Source organism: Astatotilapia calliptera, chromosome 10 (assembly GCF_900246225.1).
Source record: "Astatotilapia calliptera chromosome 10, fAstCal1.2, whole genome shotgun sequence".
Classification (NCBI taxonomy): Eukaryota; Metazoa; Chordata; class Actinopteri; order Cichliformes; family Cichlidae; genus Astatotilapia; species Astatotilapia calliptera.
Genome location: NC_039311.1, coordinates 22,743,565 through 22,770,468, shown reverse-complemented (window position 1 = coordinate 22,770,468; position 26,904 = coordinate 22,743,565). Strand labels below are relative to the sequence as shown.

Sequence of the window (26,904 nt, the reverse complement as noted above, 5' to 3'; positions counted from 1 at the left end):
ATTTTGAAGAATTCTAATCACGCTGGTCTAAATGATCACAGCATGCAGTTAATGATGTATTTCTGCAATTTAAATCATTGAGCCTCAAGAGCAGAAAAAAAAGTTGTGGTATGTGGTACTGTGAATAGTTGCATCAGTTTTTTTTCTTCCTCATCTCGGGTTCCCCCGATAATCCCCAGACAGTTTGAGGAAATAGTGTCATTGCAAAATATACCCACATGCACGCTATACATACTCTAAACTGGCTCGTTGACAAGGAGCTGTTACTGCAGGAGACCCCACAAATGGGATTCTTTACTTTTATCTCGTGTATGTTTTCAGGTTAGTCCAGACTGTTGAAGTAGACTCGTCAAACATCCTTAGAGATGAAAACGAGATAATAGCCATGCTTTTCTTTGGGACCTGAAAAGCCTTGCTTTACAGTAAATCATGTGACTTCATTTGAGGCAGGTGAAGGGTTTTCAATGAGAAAGCTCATTTGTTTAAACATAAAAACTATGGAATAAGCTTTGAAGTGTTTACGTTTTAAATTAAAAATTACTTTCAAATGTACACTTAATGTGTTCAAACTTTTTTTGTAGTCATTGACTTTTCTGTGGATAACAATGAGATTTTCTCAGCTCCTGCTTTCAATCCAGTTTCCAGATTTAATAGAGGTTATGTAGGTTATGTCAAAGGGAAAAAAGAGTAATTTAGTCTTTATGTGTATTGTAAATTACTTCATGTCATTTATTATGTGCATACGTTTTTTTTAATATATAAATAATGCTTTGATCTTTTTTCTTGATGAAGGCTCTTGTGACGTGATTATTCTCTTTTCCCGAGGCACAACGAACACAAAAGGAATTCAAAACATTGTGTTTACAGCTTAAGCATCAATAATCACGCCTTTCAAATGATTCACTGAGGTTTCATCCAAACAACTGAAGGAATACCTGCACAATTATTCACTTTTCAGCAGAGAGGCAGAGACAGCTATATCCACAAACAGCATCTCACAAGTCACAATATGAAAAACTGAATCTCACAAGACTCCAGTATGTGTTTTTATTCCACTTTATTACAAAAAATGTATAAATGAACATTTATGTTAACACTCACCTGCTTCTAATGTGCAATCAATTAGAAACAATTACAGGTGATTCCAAAATCTACAGTTATCTTAAAAGCTTCTGACAGTTTTTCCAGAATGTACCCCACCTCTCACCCTGTGACAGCTGCTATGGCCTCCAACGTGCTGATAAACGTATAAAAGTGTAGTTCAATGGGAGTTCGGAAATACAACAATGTTTCCTTAGTCCTTTGAAATCAAACACCTGTGAAAATGACCTGCAGCTGTTAGTGCAGTTACCGACATTAATGACTAGATAAAGTATAGGAAATTATAATATAGTATAATATAATAAAAAAAGCACAAAATAACTTTATGTAGTGATGCTGTCCAAAACATAGTAGAAGAACATGATTGGCTTCACTGAAACAAAGCAGCTTTGAGTTACACGTTAGCGAGGTCTTTTGCATACAGCTTTTTCTGTCATTTAAAAAAAAATGGCTACACGCGAGGTGTCACGCAACAACTCGACTACATAATAAACAAATAATCATTAACTAATCCAAAAGAGGTCAGGTTGATGACACCCCCCGATGACAGCTGCTCATGCATAACACCTTTTGTTCGGTTTACGATGTTGTAGTTCATGACTTTTTGCGAGTACGAAGTCCCGCGACAATACGGCATCAGCAGCAGAAGTTTAAACACATCGTGTTTTAAACAGTCAAAAGCTACACCATGAAGATACAAAGAGGGTGTGCGAGCTTCTGTGGTTTCAAACCCGAGACTGGAATACCATCTGGGAAATAAACCACACACACACATACACGCAAAAAAAGATGTGAAACTATAAGCACAGACTGCAGACTTCATTTTTCTGTATGTTGAAATGAACATATATTTTTCTAGACATGTCTTTGTCTGTTTCCTTCTTTGCTGAAGGCATAGTTCCTTTGTCGATAGACAACCATCAGACTCTGTCCTTCCTTTGTCTGATCTTCGATGTAGAGGTGAACCATGCCAGGGCTACTTTTGATCCACTGAAGATCATCCTTTGAAAAACACCAAGACCAAAACAAAACAAAGAAAACGAACAAACAAAAAGGGGGAGAGAGAGAACAAAGAATAATGATTAAATACAATTCCAGCTTATCTTAAGGCAAACGTCCAACATAAATGGCATACATTGACTCTATTTAACTTAATGTATAAACACCGACAACACAAAGAATCTTTTCCATGTTGCCAGTTATGTCATGCAGGCACTATTCATGTTAAATCATGTCCACGTGAATTTAACTGCTGTCGTTGTGTTCAGTCTCTAAATGATGAAAAGGTGATTTGAACCAGCAGGAATAGCAAAAAAGAAATAATGGCATCTGCTTAGTACCAACATAAACCTTGTAATGGCAAAACAAACACTTAGAGGTCAAAGATGGCGCAATGACAAGTCAAGGCAAATAAGAAAAAGCATTTAGCAAGAGGCAGATATGGTGTAAGTAATGCGTTGTTATGCATTTGAACCTAGATTTTCTGCTGGGACTCCTGACACTATTAGCTCCCCGGTACAACAAGGAACAGTATCTATGTTGCATTCAGTCCAATTTACACAAGCTGGTAAGCTAAATTGCCTTTGCAATTAGTTAGCATTTAACCAACAAACGTCAGGGTGACTGGTTATATAAGATTTGTACCCTTTTTATTCAGGTTTCCTACCCACAAAATTTCCAGTTTCGGTGCAGACACATAATTTAAGGAATCACTTTATAATGTATCAAGAACTGAAAGGTTTCAGTAAGAAAGTGGTGAATCTAATGCTGATTATACAGGCAAAAAGTTACACATTATTACAGTGTAGAGACCTGTTTAGAGTGGACTAATTATCATTAGTTGAATGTTATTTCCAAACTGTGAATGTACCAAATATTCTTTTATTTATTTACAATTTGGTAAACTGAGCTGAATAGGTGCTGATTTTATCAGGACACCCATGCTGAACATCAAGTTTGCTGCTTTCGAAGCACACAAACAAGACGCACTACCTTCTAACAAACGCAAACCTACACCACAGCAGCTCACTCTCTGGGCAGTATTTACTTTTAAGGGGATTTATTTGTATTTTCTATATATTATTTTGTCCCCTTTGTTCTTTTAAAACACATTTTAACAAAGTGTAAAGTGTTTATTTGTTATTTGACTGGTTGAAACCCATTTCATATATACTAGACATAATTTGAGCATAATTATTTTTTTTATTTATGCAGATAGAGTATGTGTGAAGCATACATTGCATTGTTTGGTAACATTTGTTTAAATGATTAGTAATAAATATGAAGTGAAAAAAGTTTGGAACATGTTTATTTTGTTTAAAATATATACTTATTCAGGAACATTGTACATGCATTAGTTAAACGGTTATAACATTCTTTTGGAAGGATGTTGCTGCTTCATTTCACAAACCCTGCGTATCTCTGTTAACATGAGCGTCTATCTCTACATCTCGGGTATATCCCGGAAAGTACGGGTAAATATGATGCTTATCTTCTGAAAGTCATGTTGGCTTTTTACTAACATAATTAAATATCAGCAAATGACTTAATCGATCTCTCTACAAAAATATTTGGGTGAAAGGCAATGGAAAAAAATGGCGTTCTTATCTTGCCAGTATGACAGATCATTAACGACTCTTACTTGTTATATACGAGCGTAACTACATAATTCACTTCGTGCTATCGCAACACATGACCTCTTGTTTGTTCTGCTAGTTCTTATATACTTTGTTTACGTAATAAAAGTGGAAAATGTAAAACTTTCTGTCAATTGTTGACCAAAACATCATGTTGACCTTGATGATCTTGTTGAATATAAGACAAATCTTAATGGATTGTTAACATGACCCCAGTCTAAACATAGATTTACCAGAATTAATTGAAAGTGCATCGTGCATACAAAGAGGAAAAAAACAGTAGTGAATCACCAGGTGGGAAGGTTGTGCATTTTTAGTTTAGTTCCTGTTACATGACACCATTGTGATTTTGTCTAAAGCATGCGGTTCTCTTTATTGTCTGCAGTTCTTAAATAAATGCTTTTTCTCTTTGTTATCCCTTTAGAAAAGCTTAAATATGTCACAGAAGCACAGTCAGTTTCAATAAAATGTTGATACCACTGACTGTCAAGGGTATGGAAGCTTGTTTCTGCCACTGAAAAACATTTTTTCAACACATAAGACCAAATTAAGCTTATTATGTCAAAATTTTGACGTCTGAGAAAATGACTCAAAATTGAAGAGCTAACTTGAAATTTTTGTGATCTAACCTTAAATTTTGACACACGGATGGCAAAAATCCTTTTATTCAAGACAACTCTAGAAGCACCAGATGGCAGATATTTTAATTAGTTAATTTAATTGGTTTAATTTTAACAATTTTAGGAGCACTGTGGCACAGTGATGATTCAGACCAGTGAAAGGCAGCTGAAGGAGAAGTGATGGTTTTGACATAAAGCTGAAAAAAATTGCTTGTGACTGTTCGAATGAATGTGTGGAATCATTGGATAAATATGAGAGTTCAGGAGAAACTTCAGCCTAATCTAAAACCTGGCTGATTTATTACAAAGTATATAAAGTCTGTGTGTAAAAAGTGACCAATAAGATGCGCAAAAAATGAACACAATTCATGTTTCGCTTCTGTTTTAAGCTGCACAAATGTAGATAAAGTTAATACAACATTAATCTAACATACATCAGATTGAGGCCACAAACTCTGTCTGTTGAAAAAAGCAAACTGGTGCCATGGCTGGCTGTAATACCCTAAAATTTCAGGCGATGACTCACTGGCAACCATAAGAGCCACATCAGGTGCAAAATAAGATAAATAAGCTCTTTGGTCCACCTTTGGAGAGCACATTGGAAATGTGCTTGCCAAGAGAAAATGGTTTGTGTTGGGATGTTAAAAAAAAGATAAACACTAAAATGTGCTTAAAATTCCGATCACGTGCTAAAGAAATATAGGCGTTAACACTGTCCCACGGCCAGGAAAGGGTGTAGCACTCAGGGAGGGATGCAGACGATGCAAAACTGTTCCTCCCTACATAGATGACACGGCCATGAAGAGATCTAACATGCAAAAACCGCAAGAGAGGGCCGAGGGGGGAGGGGACTGTATGTGTTGGTAATACACTTGGTGAATCTCTGGTGCTTTCCACCTAACAAGTATAACCATTAGACTTGTTTTGTGCTAATTTTAATGATGCTTCATCCTGAACCACTTTTGAGTGAAGCTCAACCAAAGTTGTTTTTTCTCTTTTCTTTCTTTCTTTTTTTTTAACGACACAGATGTGTTTGTGAAGTTACTTCCTCAAAGCACTTGTAGACACATGCATACCACAATAACCAGCAGGGTAAAATCAAGCTGGCTTGGCATTTCCCTAGGATTTTCAGTCTTGTGACAAAGACTAATATCACTCAAACATTAACAGTTATTAATATTACAGCGAAGCAGCAGTTGTTGTGAAATCAATAAAAATAAACCAATTCTTAGCAGGTTCTAATATGATTTAACTGAAACCTCAGATGAACTAAAAAGCATGCAGCATAACATGCTGTCATGCCAAAATGCAGAAGCAGTGTGTGAAAAACTAGAACTGTAGAACCAAAGAGGGCAAGTTGCAGCCCGGTGCTGCTAGTCAAATGCGCTTGATTAATTAATTAAAGTTGTGGCATTTTGCTGGTCTGGAGTATTCAGGTGTGTTTCAAGATATCAAAAAGGAAAGACGTCAATGTTTACGTTTGTGACAGTTAATTTAACAAAGGCTGAACAAGTATGGCTTGTTTGGAAAGGCTGCCAGGCGAAACCGCCTTATCTGAAAAAAGAACCTGGGAGCACAGCTGAAGTTTGCAAAGCTGCATCTGAACAAACGTTTTTTGGATAGATGAGACCAACGTGGAGATGTTTGGCGCTAATGTACAGTGCCACAGTTAGAAAATACAAAGCTTATCAGCAGAAAAACACTTCATAGCACACTTCACGAGGGGTGATAATTTGGGTTTGGTTTGCAGCCACAGAAATTGGCCACGTTGCAGTCCGTGATTCTGTAGGCAAATGTTAGGCAAACAGCAAAAGTCTGGCCGAAAACTCGGTCATAAAACAGGAAAATGGTCCCAAGCACATCATCAAATCCACAATGTGAGAGATGAGAAAGAAAATAATCAAGATGTTGCATTGCTTCAGGTAAAATTCAGACGTTGGTTGGACTGCAATGCTGCGGTGGGACGTTAAGAGAGCTTGCCTGCAAATCTTAATCAACTGAAGAACGCTGTAGAGAAGAGCGGGCCAAAATTCTTCCATAATGATGTGAAACACTGACAGAGTCGCACCGAGTAGCTAAATTTTTTTCTACCAGCTACTGAACCATGTGCTGTGCTTAGTTTTCCACACACTGCGTCTGCACATTGGCTTCGCTGTTGTGAAACAATGGCATGATGTATGTCTTGTTGTTAATCTGAGTTTGTATTTAATATTATTTAAATTTGGTAAGGACCTGATGAATTTTTACGGTCTCCTGATTGACTCCTGAATTTAAAAGGGTGTCCATTCTTTTTACTATGACTGTATAGTAAGAGTAAAAGCCAGATATTTTGAATTAGTTTCACAAGTACAGTAGAAAATAGAATACGTAATATTCTAATTTTAGAAAATTTAATGTTATGGCAATAATGAACACAAGGAAACGCAAACACAGGAAGTCCCATTGCACAAGCATGACAACTCACTGTCTGATAGTGAATTATATGAAACAATTATTTATCTCCAGGTTTACTTCATTGCAGCAAATTCTCCAAGATTTTTTAGTGGTCGATAAACAAACTCTAGCTGTCCCAGCTCAAAGTTTTTAGGAGACCGTCTTGCATATAGGGTTCGTAAAAAAAGCAAATAAGAGACACAATTATCCATGTTTCAGAAGGATATACGACGACAGCGTGCAGAAACTTGTTTTGTCATCTATAACCCGTTGTGAGGAATTTAGGCAATGTTTGATCATTATCTCTTTTTCTCTCACTGATTACTGCTTTTCCAGTTTTGTAGTGTTCATATTCTTATGAATATAGATAAATATATGTGTGACGTTTTGTCTTTCTTTTCAATAATCTGCTTAATACACATAAAAATAAGTAAATAGAAAGATTGGCAAAATGTTTTTTTAGGCTCAGGATGGAAGACAATCTGAAAAATATTTCCTAATTAATGCCAGAATCTGTGCTGTACCACTCACTCACACACCGAGGCTCAGAAAGCTTGTGGTGTATTTGAGTAAAATGAGACCAGGAAATAAATGATCTTATTCTGCTTAAAAGACTTTTATGATGGTCAAGATGGTTTGACCACAAGTCGAGTGCAAACATTGTAGGTTATGCAGGTTATTGACATTTTCCTAGTACTTTTCCCTGTGGGTGTGGGTGAACTCAGTAATATCCTCCCAACCAAATTCATAACTTGGAGGCACATATACGTTTTTTCACCACCGCTCATAACATAAAGCTGCAAACTGGAGCAGATAAATGAAGCCAATGTAGACTTAGTCAAAATCACAGCTGCTCAGATGGTCATTTGAAGCTCGCTCTAAAAATAACCCACCCTTATGTTAAAACTTAATAGGAGCAGAATAGAACTTTTAATAAATATTTACACCGGCCATAGAGACTAAAACATTTTTTTATGTTTAATCACTATAGCCCTACAGGTGGTGAATGCTTATATAAATTACATAAATTGTAGTGGTGTTTTAAATTATGGATACAGAGCAAATATAAAACCTGCAGATTTTTGATGTGGCCCTTGAGGCCTGGCGTTCCCCATCCCTGGCGTAACTACTGGGGGTGCACTAGACTCCTTGTTTAAGTATCATGCCAGATACCATGAATCAAAGCGTGAATTATTGATGCTTGTAATGTTGGTGCCTTTAAGAGCATTTCTACTTCTTATTTTTTAAAAATAAATGGCTTGAGGTGAGATTTTTTTGTGCTGAATGAACTACCATTCTTTAAAGACATGCTAAAGCGTATTTGTTCCATTCAACAGTTTGGGTGAACATCCGTTAGGTGATGACTGTCTACACAGCTGATGGTAAATACATTATAATGATAAGGAACCCCCATAATGTCACTAACTGAATTATATTTTCTGGATTACATTTGCATGACCTCACAGAAAAATTACTAAAAGAAATTTAAAACTCATTCTTATCAACAGATCAACCAGTGCTGCTGAATGTGCCACTGAACCAACTGTTGTGGCTGCTTAGACAGCTAAAAGTCTACACTGTTACAGAGAGAAATAACATTATAGAAGCATGTTCACCAGCTTTGTCCATGGCCACTCTCAGAGCTGTGATTACATCAAACCATACAGATGCACCTAACAGCTCTGACTGTTTTGATTGTGGGTGTGACCCAGCAGCTAAACAGTGTAACACTGACTGCATGTAGCAGTTGTGTGGGTGCACTGCTGGCTGAGTGTAATACAATATGTTGTTTACACTGATAAAACGGCATGTGAAATTTATTGCAAAGGATGCAGAAATAATCCAGAATAAACCTCCAAACTATGGCCTTTTGTGGACTCTGTAGAATTATACTACACAAAAACAGCATTAGCATTACTAATACTACAGTTTAAGCCATCTTGTGTTGGTTTCCTTTGATTGCACAATACAGCCTTTTCCATAATTCTCGTATTCTGGTTCCAAATTTATCAAAAGATAAATAAAATAATTCCTAATAAAAAAAAACAAACAAAGAGCAAATCATAAGTAAATAGGGCTTGACTGTATCAACAGGAGGTAAAGTGTTGCAATGTTTGCAGCTTTTTATACTCCACCTATTAAGTCACTCTTTGCCCTGTGTTTGTTACTTTCTAACAGGAAACTGCGTCATTCAACAGTCAGTCAGCTTTCTTCCCTCACCGTCTAGGTTGAATGTCTTAGTTTTCATTTTTTGTTTTTTTTTTCCAATTCTCATTACACCGTGCCCCTGAAAATCTGCTGTTGGAGCTATTCAGACATGTAATGATGAGCTCCATGCATATTTTGCTTAATTAACTGCCCCAGTTCTGTTATCTTTTCTTTCAAATCATCAGCCGTGATTCATATGAAAGACATAGTGATTTGACTCACAGACATAATACGGAGTTTCTGTAAAGGACGAATGTTTTGAACATTCTTTGCGTCAAACAACCCACACCGTACACAAAAGAATTTGCAGAGTTGCCTCAGGGAAAAGTCGTGTGTTTTTTCTCATAATCTGGATCAAGTTGTTACGTAAAAAATTGTCAAGTTTTGTATTCACATAATCACGCCGCAATAGAGCTTCTTTTCATTGTGAGAATTAGGTTACTGTAGCCGTTGAGGAAGTCCAACATTAGCATCTGCGGTTGCTGCACAGTTGTTATTTGATCCCCCTCTCAGCAGTGTAGATTCTCACCAGAAAACATAATGTTTGGTCTCATAAACACTACTGTAACTGCTGTAAAATCACCAGCATGCTTTGCATGCCTTTGCAGAAAATAGAGGTTGCATGTTGCAGATAGATGAATTCTACTTCTGTATTGCTTTGATTCAAAATGACAGTGATTTTGTACAAATAGCTACATACATGTACACTCAATAGTGATTAGCCTACTAATGAAATCATTCACTTGCGTTTTACTCCACCCTGTACTGTGCATGTTCTGCATTATAAAAAAAGGCGCCAGATTAGAATGAGTTATAAGTTTATTTATTTAAACCAGGAAGTGAAACTCCTGAGAGCAAGAATCTATCTTGCACGTGTTCCACTATGGGAAGAACAGGCAAAAAGCACGAAAGTTTTAAAATCATGACCCTTTTGCTGTTATGCAACAGTGTTGATCATGACCCACCTTACTGCCAGTGTGCACAGAATTTGCCCTTGTTAATCACATTTTTAGAAATATTAGAAATAATAAATGAACTTTTAACTAAACAGGGGTGTGGTACTCCTGGATTAATTAAATCTTTAGTACCTGAAGCCTGAAGACAAAAGGAGAAAAGCCAAACATCTGTAACACGGAACGAACCAGAGCGGGTGGATTTTCAGGTTTGACGATGTCAGCTTGTGCGGTTTAAAGTCAGGATTAAGCTCTCTGGTGGAACGAATGCGTAACATGCATACCAGCCCGAAGAGAAAACACAAATGGATGATGGTAGAACCGTCATAAACGCTGAAATGATTGACATGGCATTTGCAATTAAAGGTGTTCTTGCATGAGTTCAGTTACTTTGGCAGAAATTGAATTCCCCAACAACGACAAAGTGTTTCTTGGGAACAAACTGCTCTTATTAATGTGCAAATGTAAAAATGTAGGTCACTGATGCTTTAAACTAGAACACACTTGTTACACAAGTGGCTTTGTTTCTTTAACAAAAAAGATGCAAATTAAAAGAAATAGTCATCGCTGATCAGACATCTTGAGCTACAGGCTGGACTGTGTCCCAGTGTAGTGTCTGATTTTTAAAAGGCCGTCACCTCTCGCTCCCAGTCGGTGTCTTTTCAATTTGGGTTTCAACTCTTAGTAAGACTTTGAAGCCAACAAAAGAAACAAGTTTTCAGCAGTTAAGCATTAGTTTCACAGTGAGTCAAACTGGAAGGCTCTGCTGTCTCATTACATGATACTGATAAGTCACACACATTCCAAAACAATCACCACTCATACTTGGAGTATCCTCTGGAAACATTTGCTCCACCTAATTTTTGTATGAAACCAGTGAAACAAGATGCAGGACTAAAATAATTTTAAGGTGCTCGATTTCAGCTCTATGTAGGCTTTGGAGTGTTTGTTACATTAACCCAAACAAACCATATTCTCTGCAGCAGAACTGCTTACAATACATAATCTAGAAGACAATTTGGAGGAACTATATTGACATAACTTCTGTATCCCAGCACTCGTTTGGCAGAAGTTGTTACTTTCATTCTGAGCAGCTGAAAACAATAGCAGGAAGCAGAAGGAGTAGATGGCCAACTGGTGGGCTTATCGTTGTGATCCATGCTCCATGTTTTAACATCCGCTCCTAGAAAATAGCTTGGTAGAATAGATTTTGTTTTCATCATGCACTGGATTAAGATTATTTTTTAGATGATTTAATGTTCTGGTGTTGGATTAGAGAAATCAGAGCTAAAAGGTATTTCCTGACACTTTCGGGACACAGAGCTAATAAAAACTGAGCGTGTGTAGTTATGGAAGTATAATCCCCATTTGGCGTCACTGGGTTAAGAATGGACTTGAGTTGATCCTAACCGTTTATGTATATAGACTACTTTGGCTGCTCATTACCATAAACATCTAATCAGCTAATCACATAGCAACAGCTGTTTGCCCATTGCAATGCGCATGTAGACATTGTAAAGATTGGGATCTAGTGGGTTTTTCTCACACAACCGTCTCTCCAGTTGAATGGTCCAAAAAAGAGAACATACTCAGTGAATGTCAGAGGTCAAAGGTGAGAGGATAATGACCAGACTGCTTCACATTGAAAGGAAGGCAACAGTCACTCAATTAAACACTCATCACAACCAACCTATGCATTGGAGCACAGGTGTCCTGCAGGTTTTAGATGCGTCCTTAATCCAACACAGCTGATGAACTCCTCAACATGTCTTGAAGTTCTTCAGATGCCTGGCAGTGAACTAATCATATGATTCAGGTGTGTCGACCCAGGGTGAGATCTAAAACCTGGAGTCCGACACCCCTGCAATAGAGCAACACCAAACCTTTATACAGATTTGTTACAGCAGCAGAAGACCACACTGTGTGGATCTCCTGTCAGTTAAGAGCAGAAATCTGAGGCTACAATTCATGCAGGGTCGCCAAAATTTCAAAACAATTCATGAAAATGTGTCTGATGAATCCAGATTTGTTCTGCAACATTGGGCTGGTAGGGTCAGAACTTAAACTACGAAAGCATGGATTGTCCTGTCTTGTATCAGTGGTTTGCGCTGCTTTGTGATGGCACAAAGCTCATAATCATCTCAAACTGTTTTTTTGAACATGATGTTCCCTGGCATTCAAATAGCCTCCTCAGATCTCAGTCCAATAAAACACCTTTGGGAGTGGTGGACCAGGAAATTTGCATGTGCTGCTGACAGATTTGCAGCAACTGTGTGATCTTGTAACCAGTACCAGTATCTGTTGAATCTATGTGATGACGATTTAAGGCACCTTTGAACATGGGGTCCAACCTGGTACAGGCAAGGTCCCAAATACACATTGGATAAAGAGGCTCATATATGTCAAACTACATTTAGTAATATGAGCTAAATGTAATTAGCTCATATTACTAATTATCTGATTCCAAGACAATTTTGAAGTAATTTAATTTGCCAACCAAATTGTAGGCTCAAAGAGAAATAAAAAAATAAAATTAAAACACAGCCGCTTCATCTACTGTTGTCTAACATAACTAGAGACCATATGTTGTGAATAACATTTGGCAACAACAAGCAACAAAGGAAAAAGTAACTGCTGGTGATGTAAAGCGGACACATTGAAGTTAATTATAAATATTTAGTGGGCTACTTAGACGTCTGGACTGCAGAATTTGTCCCGGTAGCGATGCCTGTATAAAGATTACCAAAGTGCCTGACCTGACCTACTTGAACAGTTGTGAACTCTAGTATCTTGCGTTTCACACCTTTTAACAGCACAGATGGTGACTGATGTATTTGTCTTAAAAGGTTCATTCAAGCCTGTATGCTGAAGTACAGACTACTGTGTAACTTTGGCCTCAAAGCAGACTCAAAGTACCTAATGCTGGTTGCTCTTTAGACTGTTTAGATTGTAGCAACTACCCCAGATTCTTACTGTCTGTGAGCTACAGAGACAAGTGGTGCTGCATTTTGCTCAGATAAATATTTGGTTTTTGTTATTAACTGTTTTCCCTTTGATGCAATTTCTTTCCTTCCACCATTTTCAGTTAACATGTTTTCATCCTGTCACATGAATCCTCAGTTTTTAATGATTTAATATGTTGTAAACTTGTCTCATTGACTTGACGGATAGTTTTATTCTCTGTTCTTCTATGTATGCATGTATGTGCATATGTGGGTGACCTCCAATGTTTTGAAATGCACCTAAAATAAACAATATTTCTAATTATTACTATTGTTACTATTATTACTATGCAAAATAGAGTTTTGTTAACCAACTGCAAAAATGCACAATTAACATAGTAAACTTTTTAAAAGTTTCTCAAAGTACACTTGCTAAGATCATGAAGCACGTTTTGGGATCAGATCATGATAATGTGATGCCAAAACATGTAGGTTTCTCCCTAACCTAATTCAAAACCTCCAAAGCGGTTCAATACATCAATATGTACATGAAGATAAACTGATGAATGAACGTTCACCTATAAAATGTTTATTATTACTTTGTTTATTGTCTCCTTTGTCTTTTTTTATTGCCTTTCTTCTCTCTCTCCATTTCCTTTACCTTAACTGCTAGTTGACTTTCCCGAGCTTGGCTCTGCTGCAGGTTTCATCCTATTAAAACATAATGTTTTAATGCCTCGATACATGCAGTCATTTGATTTCAATCTTTATTATTCTAAGATGTTTACCGTAAAATAAAGATAATAATAACAAAGTGCCCCGAGATAACTGCTGCAAATTGGTGACGTATGAAAAAAAACTGAACTTTGGTAGTTGGTCACATATGCAGAGGAAGAAAGACTGCTCTGAGACTGATTTATGCATGCTGTGGGTATGCCGGTGTCTGTGAGTGAGTGGATGTGGGTGTGTGTCTGATAGAGATAAGGAGAGGGAATGAAAGAGCGACTGTGTGTTACAGAGAGTGAAATATTGGTCGGCTGATTTACTGGAAACACCAGAACTGCCTGTGGTTTCATTCAAACAAAAGATGATTGCAGTAAACCTTCAGGATACAACACCCTATAAAACGAAATACGAGCCATATCATCTCCCAGAGTTTAATCTAAATCAGACAAGGCTTTACATTTTTATAATATCCAGTTTAACCTTTAACCAATCAAGTGGGTCAAGTGGGATCACAACAGACTGGAAAAAGAAGTGCATGTATACTTCACTTATATCAGCTACGGCTAGTAAAAAGTTGCTAAAAACTGCTGCTTTAAATAAGGATATTATTAAACAATTACAGCTACTGAGCAGAAAAACTTATCGCTAACTTCTGCAATTCTGTTTTAAAAACATATATATTATTAGTGTATATTTTTTGAGGTAAATCAAAGACTAGGTGGTGCACAGCCATGGTGGTGAGCAGGTGGCCTCTGTCATGTCACAGGAAGAAGGCTGTGGGTTTACACTTGCTAGCCGGTTGGTCCCATTTTGTGTGATGGTTGTAGGTGTAATGTAAGCAATGTAAGGTGCAAAGCTGTACTCTACCTCTTGCCAAGTGTTAAATGGGATAAAGCTCGGTGTGACAGAGTTTACAGACAAATATGAGTGCTCTACACATTTATGAGGTGCCAAATAGCAAAAAAACTAACAAAAACCCCTTAAACTCTGAATCTGTCTTCTGTGCATCCTTGGCCTCAACACCATGCACGGATAAAAAAAGGTGCAGGTGTTTAAAAGAAATTTGCATTTACCTGGACGTTGAACCAAAAGATCCACACACAGATACGATTGCATACATAAAGACTACTGGTGCATCTCAGAAAAATTAGAATATCATGAAAAATGTTTGATCAAGAAAGGGAACCTTCCTTGTATTTAGTAAGTATTATATCTAAAGTGAAAGATTTCAGGTAGGGTTTTTTTTGGCTTCTGTTTTAATTTTAATGATTAAGTTGTATAACTAATAAAAGTCACAAAGTCATAAAAGTCACAAATATGGTACCCATGAATATTAGAATATTGTGTGTACAAGTAAATTACTGTTCAAACAGTATAAATACTGTGTATCACTCAGTCTAGTCCAGTTGAGGCAACCACAATCACGGGGAAAACTGCTGACTTGACAGTTCTCCAGAAGATGATCATCTACACCATCCATAAAGATTATAAGTTCCAGAAGTAAGTCTATTTATATAGCACTTATAAAAAACAAGTGTTACACAGTATAAACTATAACAATTAAAACCATATAATTGGATAAAACAATGTAAAAAACAATCCTGCACAGGTAGGTCCTCTTTTTTAAAGCTATCAACAGTGTCCACATATCTTAATTCCAATGGAGGCGAGTTCCACAATTTGGGAGCCACATCCTCAAAAACACAGCCCCTACCTGGGCCGAGTTACCGGCAACAAGCGCTGATCAGCTGTCCTAGCACTTAAGAATGGATGTAGTAGATGTGGGGAGGCATCTGACCATGAAGAGCGCTGAAAGTAATCACTGAAATGCTAAACTTACCCTAATTTAAAGGGGAGCCAGTGTAAAGAAGACAGAATTGGAGTTACATGGGACCTTTTGGAGGACCTCGTGAGCAGCTTTCAGTAGCATTCTGGACTTTTTGCAGTCGATCTCGGGACGATCTTGGCACGGATAACAGCCGACAACAAACGGCAATAATGAAGGAGTCATAATACAAACCAGTGTACAATCACTTCCATTTCACACTGAGGCACAATACATTTATGCCTGCCATGTTTCTCAAATGACAAACAAGTTTGTACAAGACGGTCAATGTATTTAGCAAAAAAAAAAACACCAAGTTGTCAGAGGCACAGATAAGAACTTCATTTCTTTCAGGCATGTAAAGACAAGACACTTATCTCCCATCCAGTTCTTTATAACATTAACGTACTCCTAGGGGGCAGGTAGTTTGGCACTATTCTGGGTTTTGAATGACACATACAACTGAATATCATTTGCGTAACAAAAGCAGCAACAAAAGGGTCGTTGCTGAAAAAAGTCTGCTAAGGTGCATCGTTGATTTGCAAAATAGAAATGTGTTCATTTAACATGAAAATCTGTTGGTTGAATTCAATTTAATCAATTTCATCATGGCAATGTGTGGCGTGATTAAATAGTGACTAAGGTTGATGTCAGCGCATGAAGAGCCACCATCATTTCTAATAAAAAGGAAATCCTGAGCCAGAGACAATGCCAAAAGCATCTAACCTAAACAGAAGAGGAACTGGACTGTTGGTCAGCGGTTCTAAGTCCTCTTTTCAGGTGAGAGTATGTTTTGTATGTAATTTGAAAATCAAGTTCCTAGAGTGAGGAGAAAGGGCGAAGAAGCATGTCGCAAGTCAGGTGTGAAGCTTCCCCACTCTGTGATAATTTGGGGTGCTATATCATCTGCTGGTGTTGGTGGTGGTTCGTCCACTGTTTTATCAATCCACAAGTCAAAGCATCCATCTACCAGGAGACTCTAGAGCACTTTATTCTTCCATCTGATTCCCTATCCAGCAGTACTTAGCACCTCCCTACAGAGTCAAAACCATGACCAAGGGTAGCTGTTCAAGTTATTACTGCACTTGACTGGCTAGCCAACTCACCTGACTAACCCACAGAGAATCTGTGAAGTGTTGTCAAGAGTAAGCCGGAAACACCCAGCTCAAAAATATGCAAAAGCTAAAGGCTGGTATGAAAACAACCCGGACTTCAAAAACATCTTAACGTAGCCTCCATGCCACATCACATTGAAGCTGATGCCATTTCTAAGGTTGAATGAAGGTTCAATTGGATGGCATTCAAAATTAAATAAAAAAGCTTCCATCATGGTCTTCATTCATGTCAATGCTTGTTTACATATTTAATAATATTTCTCAGTGCCGCAGTCTTTCGAACAAAGCGGTAAAAAAGGAAAGTCTTTCTTCATCTCTATTTCCATCTTTGCATTAAAATTCAAACACGTTCATGCGTTAATATGAAATATTCCTGTTTTTAATTCTTGATGACCAACTTTAACTTTTTTGTTTTTTGCAGATTTACACTCCTTATGCTTACTAGTCATAGCTATAGTTATTTAACACAATTAATTACACATAATTGCACTTATAATAACCCAACAATATGATACATAACACGATAATAAAGGTGAGTTAGTTGCATTTCAATAATTTTAGCATGGTTAATTTCAGTATTAAAGGTACTAATACTCTCCAAATTCTCACAGGTTACATTTTCAAAGATGCAAAGTTTGCACTGGAGTACTTTTTATATGCCAATATTTCTAATTTCTAATAATTCATATTGTTTCTTAGTTTTTTTCTTTTCTTTCTTCACTTTTATCTAATCCCAAACAGTCAGGGTAGAAGGACTGTCTTCACGAGTCTGGTTTGAATAAACGTTTCTTTCCCTTATTGTTGCCGGGGACTTGCACAAAATGGATTTTTGGATTATTTGAGTCTTTCTCCACGCAGCTAGGTCTTACTTACAAAGTGCCTTAAATAAAATAAAATAAAATTCAATTTAATTATACATAACACAGAGAGAGAAGTCACGCAAGCATTCATATTCAGTAGAATCACATCCTGTTTGACTGTCATACCTTTGTAAACAGGAGTTACCTGTATGCCAAAAAAGTTGACGATGTGCAAAAGCAATCAAGTGTGCATGTGGGTGTAAAGGAGTGGGTGCATTGTAGGCATGGGTGACAGAGATAAAGAGATTTGGATGGAGTGAGGAAGGGTAAGACAGTGTGATAAGCCAAGGCTGTTTTTGGCTGGCTTCTGGCCACATATTGGTTCGATGCTTTATAAGCTTCTGTGTGTGTATGTGTGTGTATGCACATGCATGTTGTTTTTTGGTTGGGAGGGTAGCTAAATGAGTGAAAGAAATGAGACAAAGGAGAAGGCAATTTACTAGAGTTAGCTCATTTACTGGAAAGACCAAAATCCTTTCTGTTGCTTTTCTCTGTCTCTTGCTCTCTCACACAGACACACAAAGGAAGTGGATGTCATTTAGTGGCAGGATGATATAGCGCCCATATTTTACCACATTATGTTGCAAAATAAATGCTGCTCTGCCCAGTCAACAGGTGGATGTTAATCAATAGTCACATGTGGTTACCATAAGTGAAAAACATCCTGATGACTTCTTTTCTTAGGAGTGCAACTCACAATCAACAGTGCACTAAAAATAGTCATGTTAAATCACAACTCAAACAAGTCATCTATCATGAATGACTTATCTCTTTGAGACTACCATCATCTAAAGGCTTACTATGCCATGTGGGTCTTCTCAATAAAGTTATATATATGCCTTCTACAAGAAAATGCATGTTTTTCTGCAATCGTTTCTGATAAAGTCACACAGATAAACAGAAACAGTGCTGTGCTAAACAAAACAAGAGCAAAATGTGGTTTATTTTGTTAGTTAACTTAAAATGTTAAAGGCCTAGGAGCAGTGACAGCTGGTGATCTCCAGAGGAGCAATACCTTCTTCCTGTAATTTGTCTGTTTAAATTAATGATACCAGCCCAACCTGCATCATCACAGATTTTGTGTGTGTAATGCCAACAACTCTCCATTAAGGTGGCATGCAAACAGAGAAAAAAATATCTTTTGTTTTATGAGCCAGGGAATGTTGTTATTATCCAGCCTGCCGAGCTGCTTTAACAAACACGTATGTGCATTATAGTGATTGGCACGGTAAAGCTGAAAAACAATCTATGCGGACGTAACAGGGTGTAAACCGTCTTGGACAATTTTGGCATTCCTGAGCATCAGGACACGACAGCTCCCAAGGAATGTGTTGCTTAAGAAGTTCCTCTATATTCCTCGAGAACATAATATCTTCCGCACACTTCAGGATCCATTAGACACATTTACCACCGCCCCAGTGACTGAATGAACTTTTTCCCTATTTTTGCAATCCACTTTCCAATGTCTCCAGAACCTTTTCGTGATATCAAATCTACTGCTGATAAAACATAATAGTAGTAAAAAAATTTTTTTAAAAATGTGTCAGCATGAGAATGAGATCAAGAATACTTTGATGTGATGTGCCAACTTTGAGGTCTTGGTGTAAGCAATATACACTCTTTATTTGTGTTCGAGCCTGTGTGTACAATAAATATCCCATTTACCCGAAATCACCCATCATTCTAAATGTCTTTGTGCTGCCGTGCCATCTGCTGTGGGTGTGGCCACAGGTGAACAAAGTTGTTGCTATGAAGCCAAAACAGCAACAACAAAGACAGCAAACAGGGTTAAAGATAAACATGAAGGTTTAAAAAACAAACCTCATAGTTTTGTTTGTTTGGACATAGCAGACATATGTGTTATTCTTTGTCCTGGATGCTGTTAATGTTAGCCTCAGGCTGGATGCCTGAGGCTAACATTAACAACTGTGAGTTAATCCCTCCAAATATATTTTTTAAAATATGTATTTCCTTAATGTCAGCCAACAGTAGCGTGACATTAAAGAAATACACTTTATCATACTCTGAAAGCATAGCAAATTAATGGCAAGTACAACTTTTTATTTCTGGGTGTGCTGCAAGAGAACCTCTACACATGCAGTTACACATATGTGATTAAACAAACCCCAATAACTGAACCCAAAACTGCCATCTGTGACAGATGTCAAGTAATTCCAGAGCTAAAAGTTGAAAATATGCACTGGATAATTCATATAAATGGTCAGATAAGCGAAATAAAAGTGGACGAACACCCAATGCAATAAAAAAAAAAAGCACCTGCTGAGTCAAGCCCTTTTCATGGTCTGTGTCAGCCTCAATGTGACCTGCTCTAAACTGGAGGCTCGATTTCTCTTAAATCACGTGACTTGAGAGAAGCAGATGCTTTGCATTTTTGTCCTCTGGCCAGTAGATGGTGCTGCTCAGAGAGAAGGCGAGGCATTTCTAATAAATCCGCCTGGAGTTGGGAAGTCAGGCTTCACCTTTCATGCTTTCATTTGAACTGTGGTTTAGCCGCAGTGGAATGTTTTTTGTTTTTTTTTTTGCTTTTTTTGCACCAGGCTTTAAAGTTTCAGCTTTGTAAGAAGAAGCCACAGAAACCACAGCATCAAAACAAAAACTCATCTCAAAGCATTTTTTGCAGGAGAGTTGCTTTTTGGGGGGAACTGAATGCTATTTTTCCTCTTTCTTTCTTTCTTTCTTCTTCTTCTTTTAAATAAACCACTTCTTTTATGAATTATCATCTTTAGTGATGATGAGAGGAGCTCACGGACTCAAGTTTACTCTCTGCTCATCAGATATGGGTAACATTATACTTGCAAACGACCCTCTGCATTTGAGTGCCCGACATCCTTGCATCACTACACACTAGCTTAGTGGTCTATAAGATATCACAGAAAAATGACACAAAACAGAAGGAGGGTATGATTTTTCTATCATTCCATTACAGCAAACTAAAAAAAGCAATTAAAAAACCCACATAAGAAACAGTGCAAAACAAACTCTACCCGAGTGAGTTACTGGCCTATTTGAGATTGCGGTCCTTATCTCATAGGAGGAGATGTATCACCAAATGTTGAGACCTGAGAGTTGGTACACATGTATTTTTTACTGTAAGAATCATAGTATTTATGACTCTTTGCACACGCAATGCCAGTTAGCAAGATCATAAATGATTAGATAACATGTTGTTTGTGGTTTAGTACTTCTAGGTGAATGCCACCCACTCACTGCCAGCTGTTTGTAAGTCGTGCAGTCATGGTTTTACTAAACGAGTAATGATCAGTGTAAACCCTTGAATTTGTGACCATACTGGGATTTAAAATCATGGCATGCAACACACTCACTCATTTGTGGTGTGTCTCTGAGTTAAGGTGTCATACCACTTAGCAGTGCACATGAACATCAAAGAGAACTTAAAACTTCTAGGGTTCAAAAAGTCACTCAATACTGGCATTTTCTTGGGTTAAGCATGCTGCACGTTCACAGTTAAATAATGGCTAAACTTTTGGATTGTTACCACAATGACTTATTCAGTCCTCCTAGGTGTCACAAACTTAAAATGGAACCCCCCCCCCCCCCCCCCCCCCGGTGGCTGCATGTTATCTACATGAATTATCTGATGACCAGTGTTGAAGGAAGCATTCCACTTCAAATCAGATTATATGGAAACCAGACAAAAGCATACCTAAAGCTTAAGTATTCTTATGCCGTGACGCTGATACACATAGTCTGCTTAAGTTAAAGTGTTGTATTTTGCCGCGTTAAATATATTTTGCCTACTTTGAATGCTTTTGGAAGGCTTTCAGAGCAGAGGGTTTGCCTGGTGATAGCATGGAGAAGTTTTTTTCATCTTATGTTTTTGCTACAAGAGTTCCTGTAACTCTGTTATGTAAAGGTCGCTGCTGGCAGGCTGGGTTCAAAGTAGCACATCTATTGCTGCTGTAGTTCAGTCGATTCATTTCCTGTTTTTAATGTAGGACACTCATCATGCTGCTCTGCAGACTGATTGTAATAAAACAAAGAAAACTGTATGCTCTAAGACTGCTTTTATGTGGCGAATTGTTGCCTTGTACATATGTTAGCAGACATGCAAAATATAAACGTCAGATGATTAGCAAACAAGGGCAAGTACTCAGCTCATCATTAACACTCAAACCACAAAACTTCCTTTTCTCATGCCATAAGCAGAACACAGTCACCAAAGCCATTTTAACTAGGTCTCCAGTGCCACCTACTGGTTATTAGTGATATTGTGGTTCTTTAAGTCTTGACCAATGGTGACATCTGGTGTTCATTTATTAAACTGCATGTTTGGCCTGTGAGGTTGATGAGTGGCACAAACAAACAAACATTTTGAGACTTTTTAGTCAAATTGATAAAATTTATTCTAAATGTACTAAGAATTTAAAAGAAATGTATCAGCATGTTTTGGTATGCTTTAGTGCTAATAAGTGTTGGAATACAAATATAAATGGAATGTTATGTTTATAGAAAACATAACCTATCAAAATAATTAAAGGAAAATAATTGGAATTCCGATGTTTTGTGCATTTATGTGTCAGCAGTTACTTTGTGGCAAACCTCATGGGGGGGGGGGGGGGGGGGGGGGGGGGGGGGGAGATATACACTTTTTTTGGCTTGTAGCTTTTCTTCCAAGAAATTATTAAAAATATAAAAAAATGTTTTCTGTTTTAATTCTTTTCATTTGTCTGCATCACAGTCATTAAAGGTCCAAGTTATAAAATCGATGTAATGGATTAAAAAGTAGAGTGGTACAGTGCGGCAGTTATTTGCACTTTTATGCCACAGCAAGGTGTTCAAATCTACTGGCCTTGGTCAACCCAAGCATGTTAAGTTGACTGGTGATTCTAAACTGGGTGCTGGTGTTAATGGTGCTCTGTCTCTCTCTGTGTTAGCGAGTTATACAGCCAACCTGTCAAGGCTATACCCCATTTCTTCCCTTTTTACTGCTGGCATAAACTTCAGCTGCACCCGGACGCTGAACTGGATAAGTGGGAAAAAATGGATGGACGGTGTAGAAAGTGCCAAAAGTGTCAAATACTCAAGTGAAAATACTTCAGAGTAAAATACTTCTATATCTGGAAGTAAGACGGTAGTACTATTTTGAAGCTTTCAAAACTTTTGTAAGTGATAGAATTAATCTAAGTAAGTAAATACAATGTCATGAAAGTTCCTGTGTAAGTCCAGAAGGGAAAAGCACTCAAATGGTATGCCACCTAACTAAAAAAAAAAAATCATCCATCAACTCTGGGGCTGAAGCCTATCCCAGCTGTCTCAGCACGAGAGACAGGGTACACTGTGGACAGGTTGGCAGTCTGTCGCAGGGCTAAACAATCCAGGAAAAAAAAAATCAGCCAATAACAATCTATTTTCCACTTTTAGACTGCAAGAGCTCTTCAGCTAGCAATCTATGAATTTTAAACCAAAAAACAAACAAAAGATTATATCTCTATTTTCCACATTTCCTGGCCAAGCTACATAGCCCTGTAGTGGAGCGAGCAGCCAAAATATTAAACTCACTCTGTTATGTACAAGTTACAAAAAGACTCAGTTATAACTGTGTTATAATTCAGTGCAGCATCCTAGTTTGTTTTGACAGCAGTCTGTAAGTGTCTGGGAACTGTAGAGACCAGCTGCTGGACTTCTGCGAGAGGAATTCTTGCCTGTTTTGGGACTCTAGTTGCTCAACTGTCCAGGGTCTTTGTAATACTTTTCATTTCATAATGGTCCAAATGTTTTCAGTTGGTGAAAGGCCAGGGCTGCAGGCAGGTCAGTTCAGTAAACAGATTTTTCCACAAAGTCATACTATTGTGATAAAAAAATACTTCATCTGGAAGGGAGTATATGTTGCTCTAAAAGCTCTAAAATATACCTTTCAGCACAGCTGGGGCCTTACAAGGCATACAAGCTGCCAATTTCATGTATCCACATACCATCAGTTATGCATTCAATGTTACATTTTGTATTAAACGTGGGACATTGTCTAGCTTTAGACATATGATAATATTTTCTGTGTTCTATTGTGGATAAAATATAGGTTAATGAGATTTGCAAATCATTACAATCTGTTTTTATGTTTTACAGCATCCTATTTTGTTGATTTTCTGTATATGTATATGTGAGTTTTTCACATGGTGCCAAAAACAATATAGTAAACAATATATGCAAAAGCTTTGTTTCATAGCCTTAAATCCTCGACCACTTCGTCTACGCAAAATATTTTATCTAATATAAGATGAAATACACAGTTGTGTATATCAAGGGTGTAGATTTGGTTTTGGCATTGGTGGGGATGGATGATTCAACCACCGAACACTGCCCCGTTTCTTTTCTTCTTTTTCCTTATCGTCTTTGCGTCTTGATAAAAAAAGGAGAAATATACTTGCCTACATATGCTATTTTACATGCTTTTAAACCATTTAAAATTTCAATTCATAGTTTTATATGTGAATTAGTTCAGTTCATTTTTATTTTAAACATGTACATTCACAATCATTACAAAATATCATTCCATTTTTTTGTTTGAAAAGGAGTAGACAGAAGTATACACTTATTTGTCCCGACCCCTCTCATTAATTTAATTTAATTTTAGTCTTAAATTAAACAAAAATATGAATATGAATTATATAATGTAAAATTACTATTAAACAAACGACTAAGTATTTTAGACTTTAGTTTACTTCAGCCATATTCCATATAAATCAGGTATCATACAAAAATAAAATTAGCTTCAAATACAGTAATGACCCACCAAGTCATCATCCAATTTCACCTGTGATCTTGTGTCACCATTGCTCTCTGAGCTTTGTGTTGGTTCTTCTGTCACCTGACAAATAGGACATACATGACAATAAGAATAAAATGTGTAGCTGCTTCAGTGTTTCTGTCAATTTGTGCAAAAATACTTTCTTATATCTATGTTGTTCCTTTTCCTGCCATCCTCCTCTCCTCCTTGCAGGTCCTTGCAGCGCAGGCTTGCCGCTGCTAAAACTAAACAGAGCTCCCTGAAAGGCACAGCCAATCACATTGGCCATATTTGTCACATGAGGTAGGACTCCAGGAGAGAACGTAATTTAACTCTTTCTGCACCGCTAGGTGACTGAGACGTTGACAGATCGTTTTTTTTTCTTTCTGCCGGTTTTGTTTTTCTTTACTTGAAGCGATTAAATTATTGGTGGGGACAATTCAATAATCGCTGGATACTGGTGGGGACATGTCCCTTCCGTCCATGCCAAATCTACGCCCTTGGTATAAATTATTGTTATATTGTTATTGTATATATTGTTCTTAATTATTTGTAACTTTTTTTTATTACAAAACAGTAGAAATTCGCATAAATCTAAACACTATGCTTAAATTAATAAGCGTAAGTTAAACACATTGAATATTTTTGACATATTACAAAACGAATAAAAAAATGAAATAGTTGACTATGGCGACAACTAGCGGTTAAATATATATAGTACAGCTGTACAAAAAGTATTATCTAAATAGGGGATTGCCTGAGAGCAGCCATTTAAACAGTCCCAGCTATAGAAGATTTACAATACAAACCCAGAGGCTTTTTCCTTGGAAACTGAAAGAAACCTATGAGATATTCTTAATATATTGCTAAAAAAACCCTTTAAGATTAGCAGTGTAATGAAGGAATAGTTTGATTCAGCGGTTTTGCTACTTAAGGGCCTAGGAAGCAATTTTCCGTCTTTCCGAGAATCTAAAGAGTCATACTGAAAACAGATGTATGTGTCAGTCAAGATGTACATAAAAGGCACAAATGTTTTCATTTAGGCCTTTGTGGATTAAAATATTAAAGTGGAATTAAATACTGAGCACAGTCAATAGTAACGAATAAATACTCTTTAAGATTCATCACCGAGGGGAAAAGATGGGGCTGGAAAAAATAGTTCACCTTCTGTCTGTGAAGCATGACGATCCCTACCTTTTGGTGTTCCTTTATTCATGTTTTGTTTTCTGTGCATATCGTGCATATCGCGTTTCTTTATAATTTTCTAATGAATAGCACGCCAAGAATTGACAGAGAAAGTTGCATTGATTTCCGATTTCATATCTGTTAAGTGATGTAAGCTCCAGCTATTCCAGTTACATCAAGGCTGTAATGAAAAAACAGAACTGCCGCCATCTGGGGCGAAATGATGCGAGTATGCAGATTAAAAGAAAAAACTCACCTCAACATGTGCCTCCATCAATATATTCCGCATAAAAGATGAAAAAAAAATCCATCCATATATGAATTAAAGCTCGAGTGGATTTGAGCAAAGAATGAAGCAGTTAGCTTGTGTGTTCGGTTTCACTTTTACTTTGCTCGGCCCTTCAGGCACAATTCCTACGCAAGACTTACCAGTAACTCCGATTTGCGTTCATCGCTGTGGTCAGTTTTGTTCTTGCAGCTTCCCGAATCCAGCTTCTTATATACAAACAGTCCAGTCGATATTAATTATTTTTACGTTTTGTAATAAAATGTAAAACAATTACACTGGTTTACATTTAAATCGTGCCGTCGCATCTGAATTGAAAGCGAAATGCTGGCGGACTTTCCCCGGAAACTGATGACGCTTCATTTTAAAAAAACAAAAAACAAAACGCTTATTTAAAAAACGCATAAAACTCTAGCCAACACCGCGGCCTTTTAAAAGACGCGCACAAAATAATTAATTAGCAGTTAACTAATGTCAACGATGAAATGTGTCAACAAAAATATGTACAAGCATCTTACATCACACACTGTGTCCTCACACAGCCCCACGTAGCCTAGGCGTCTCATTGTCGCAGTAATAATAGCCTACTGCTGCGACACCAAGGTTTCCTGGATCTTTTGTTTTTGTTCGTTGCCTCCAAGCGCTGGTGAAAGCACGCACATTTTTTATGTCTTATTCAGAGATACCTATGTATTATCTGATTATAGTGAGGGTGAATTAAAATGATACTTTATTAAATATCCATGTCCCTGTTCACACTGCTCTTACCCGTGGAACCTAAATTATTAAAAATAGTAAAATAGACTCATCTTAGTCTAGGTGGCTTTGTCTTTAAGTAGCAAAAAAAAAAAAAAAAAAAAAAAAAATCAATCAGTTATCCCACCCATTTACCACAATTAAATAGTTCGTACAGGGTCCAGAGAGACAGAATATTAGCACTATTTTTCTGTCATCACAAAAACGGAATTGAAAGAAAGGTCATACAGAAGTTGGGGAAACTATTTATTACATCACAGAAAGCTCAGCTTTTTTGTGCAGATGTAAAACGCAGTGAATAATAATAATAATAATAATAATAATAATAATAATAATAATTATTATTATTATTATTATTTTAAAAAAAGGATACACCAGTGATGCTTTGTGTTTATTTCATCTCCTCTTGCATTACCAGGTCTACCCAGCAGAAGTCCTCCAAGTCACCTCTCCTCTCTGCCTAGCTCAGGTTCAGATGTCTAAATACAGCTT

At 37.2% G+C, this 26,904-nt stretch overlaps 1 long non-coding RNA gene across 1 annotated transcript; it reads right to left on the bottom strand.

The window, feature by feature from the left end:
• Positions 1 to 1,040: 1,040 nt before the first annotated feature.
• On the bottom strand, positions 1,041 to 26,003 carry LOC113031217 (uncharacterized). The gene is made up of 2 exons (XR_003273698.1): positions 25,800 to 26,003; positions 1,041 to 2,103 (listed from the first exon to the last, which is right to left on the bottom strand). It is a non-coding gene; the product is annotated as an uncharacterized LOC113031217 (long non-coding RNA).
• Between the last annotated feature and the right edge of the window lie 901 nt (positions 26,004 to 26,904).